The following is a 3,310-nucleotide window of genomic DNA, read 5'->3' as shown; positions in this document are numbered from 1 at the left end:
ACACACACACACACACACACACACACACACACACACACACACACACACACACACACACACACACACACACACACACGCACTGGGAGGAATGTGGAGGAGTACAGGTCATCTGGAGCTGAACCAGAAATCAGCTGCAGGGAAACAAACGAGGCTGCAGAGTTCACGCTGAAGCACCAACTCCTTCACTCTGCAGCGTCTCCATGATCCACTCTGTGCTTTTTACACAGCAGATTCAACAGAAACATGAAACACTTACCTCTGCCTCCCAAATCGCACGATTCAAGTCATTTTATTGTCAGAGTTCTAACATTGTACTTCTCGCATGCAGCTGGTCTTGAAAACATCTGCAGCACTGATATTTCTGATATTTCTGCCCGTGCTTGTTCGCCAGCTGGCAGAATTTCATTGCACTAAATGTTGAAAGTTCAGCCACGCTCCACGAGAGAGACGTGATTTGTTCTTGATGCAGCTCCAACGGTGTGTTTACGTAACTGCCGTTTCATTTCTCTTCATTTGTTTAAGCAGGCGTCTTATTTACAGCCTCGAACATCTGTTTGTTTTTGCACTGAGCGATCCACGTGTCCTTATCCACGTCCACGCTTTCATGGCAGGTGCAGTAGAAGAACACATTTCATGGAGAAACATGGCCATCAGAGAGTTTATGTGTATGTGGTGACTGCGCCGCTGTCAGCTTGTGAAATGATGATGTAATGGCCGCATCTCCTGTTTCTGTGCAGCACATCTTTAAAGTCAGAGGGATCATCACCATGTCGATGCACCAAATTCCCCCCCCAGCTTTTTGTTGGGGCCAGTGTGAAAACAGTAATTGCACTCGGATGTGCGATCCCAAATCGACTCCAGAGCGGTTCGTTTATGGCATGAACATGATCGGAGCTCGATCCGAACCAACCCACAGGTGTGCGGCCTGAGCTGAATAACAGACATGATGAAAAGCACAAAGAGGCGTGAGCGTGATAGCTTCCTGCATGTGAGTGTGAGGTGTGCACACGTGATCACAATCTGACCGTGTCCGTGAGTTGTCATTGTTTGGGAACAGCCCCGTCATTAATCAGGAACGTGAGAGTGCGAGGCTGCAACGCTCAGTCTCACCTCCTCATCTGCATCACTGCGAGTCTACGTTTCATTCTTTGGATTCCCGTGTGGAGTTTTTCTAACCTTTGTTTCCTTCACACTCCATTTAAAGAGAGCTCGGTAAAACAGCTCTGCGATCTTGATATCCTGGGATAACAGGCTGTTCCTTGTGATTACAACTTCCCATCTTGTTTTCACAGGGTTAAAAATAGCAGTTTGGTGAAGCTGCTATTCATCTGTCATTACCCCACGATGACAGCGTCGTGGTTTTAAAGAGATTTCATATGACACGACAGACTGAGATCAGATGTTACAGTAAGAAATCACGAACCATCGAGTCCCAAGAAAATCGTTTGGGGGAAGTTAAATGAATAAAAGCAGAGTTTTTATTTATTTCAGTAATAAGTGTAATCATTGTTACTGCAAGCATGAGTGCCACAAATCTACAAGATAATTGTGATCCATCGCAGCTGTTTGCATCTGTCTGCAGCCGTGCTCCTCGTTACCAGCAAACAGACGGCGTGGCCAAATTAGCGAAGAGCAAAAATAGCTTTACCTGTCAGGTGTGTGTGGCGTTTCCTGCTGTGTTCAGTCCTGCAGAGACAAACAGAGACAGAAGAAGCTGTTAACGAGGAGCTCTGACTGACATTTACACTGACGTCAGGTGAGTACAGGCGCAGGCACCTTAATGAACTGCTAAATCAGTAGCCTGCCACAGCTCATCGGCCACATTTAAACCACATACAGTGGTGAAAACACTGGCTGCAGCCATAGACAGTATAACTATTGATGTAGGCACTGATGAAGTTCTGTTATGGAGCTGGAAGTGAGGCGTAAAAGTGGACACAGCGCACACTCGTTGGGTTAACTTCTCAGAGGTGGAAGCTCCACGCGTCTTTTACAATGCAACGATGTCAATAAGGCTGCCTGATTAAAAACAGAAATCATAATTACAATGATTTTGGTTCCTGGAAATAATATTCACTAAGATAAGTTAAGGCATTTCCTGGTTGAGCTACGAGCCTAGGCTCACCTATGGCCATGAAATGTGACTATTGTGTTCCCTTAGTGGTGAGGGGCTCAGAGTAGACACCTCCAAACTGAAAGGAGCCGGCCAAGGTTCAAAGACCTGACTAGGATGCCTCGTTGGTGAGTCCCAGACGAGATGTTTGTGGGACGTCCTGCCAGGAGGAGACCCTGGGAAACCAGCTGGCTTTTGGGTTTATACTCAGTTGTGAACGCAGACAGCTGGGGAACCGATGTCAGCGCGCTCATTCCTGTTAAACCTCTTTGAATCTTTGAAGTCGGCTGACTGGGCGGATTTTTTGCAGAAATAGTTCTTGCGTCATCCACATTTGGTGTTTGTTTCTATTTTCTAAAGGTTTTCCTGATACGAATCCATTTTAGACTGTCATTCTAACTGTATCTAAGATTTCCCTCAATGTGTTGTTGGGAGTGAAGAAGAACAACACAAAACTGTTTCTCTTATGCTGAGGTCAGCAACCGATGTTAAGTTATAAACCTAACCGTACGGAGACAGGACGGCAGCGGTGGGTACATGATCGACAAACGTGGCGTGTAACATCTAATCCCGCCTCCTCTGCAGCCCACAGAGATGCAGAACATGCTCGTGTGCATGAGTCAATTTCTTCCAGAAGCAACCCAAACCCTGATTTCCTAAACCTAACCAACTAGTTTTTAGTTCTTAAACTCAAAAGGTGAGTTAAAGTGAAATTAAGAAAGGAGTTCATGACAGAAAAGAAAAGATAAAGGGGTCCCAGTGGGGCACGTCGCATGTAATGCAGCGTAGAGGGAGAATTTATAAGAGGCGCGTATCACGCACCAGGGTTAGGGTGCACTGGACCAGCACGAGGCCTCAGAATAAACTAATACTGTTACTGTGGGCTGCACACCGACCGAAGGGCCCCGTATCCTTCCACTGCTTCTCTCTGATATTTGTTTGTTTTCATTTGAAATATATTTAAAGTTCAAGAAAACTCTTCTATAAACGTTAATTGAATCCATGGCAAGTGTTACGCTAATTAAAATTATGTTAAACAAGCCAAATTGTAATTATTGGCCAAAATAACTGGGATTATCCCCCCGTCATAATAAGGCCGTCCTGGTAACAGACAGCACTTTCAGTTTTAAAACTTCCAGCAGACGACCTCTGTGACCCCGGCTTAGCTCCATAATAAAACCACCGCCATACAAAATA

The 3,310-nt window shown here is 45.5% G+C and overlaps 1 protein-coding gene across 1 annotated transcript in view; it reads right to left on the bottom strand.

Moving 5' to 3' along the window:
• Positions 1-3,310, bottom strand: part of LOC102191980 (extracellular sulfatase Sulf-2-like) — a 73,943-nt gene that overhangs the window by 50,522 nt on the left and 20,111 nt on the right. The window contains exon 2 of the mRNA XM_005748212.1: positions 1,649-1,686. The gene's annotated coding sequence lies outside the window, so the exon portion shown is untranslated. The remainder of the gene's footprint in view (positions 1-1,648; positions 1,687-3,310) is intronic.

This window comes from Pundamilia nyererei, unplaced genomic scaffold, assembly GCF_000239375.1.
Source record: "Pundamilia nyererei isolate P.nyererei 1_Seehausen unplaced genomic scaffold, PunNye1.0 scaffold00216, whole genome shotgun sequence".
In the NCBI taxonomy this organism is placed as follows: Eukaryota; Metazoa; Chordata; class Actinopteri; order Cichliformes; family Cichlidae; genus Pundamilia; species Pundamilia nyererei.
The sequence above is the reverse complement of the archived record's forward strand: the minus strand, read 5'-3'. Positions and strand labels throughout refer to the sequence as shown.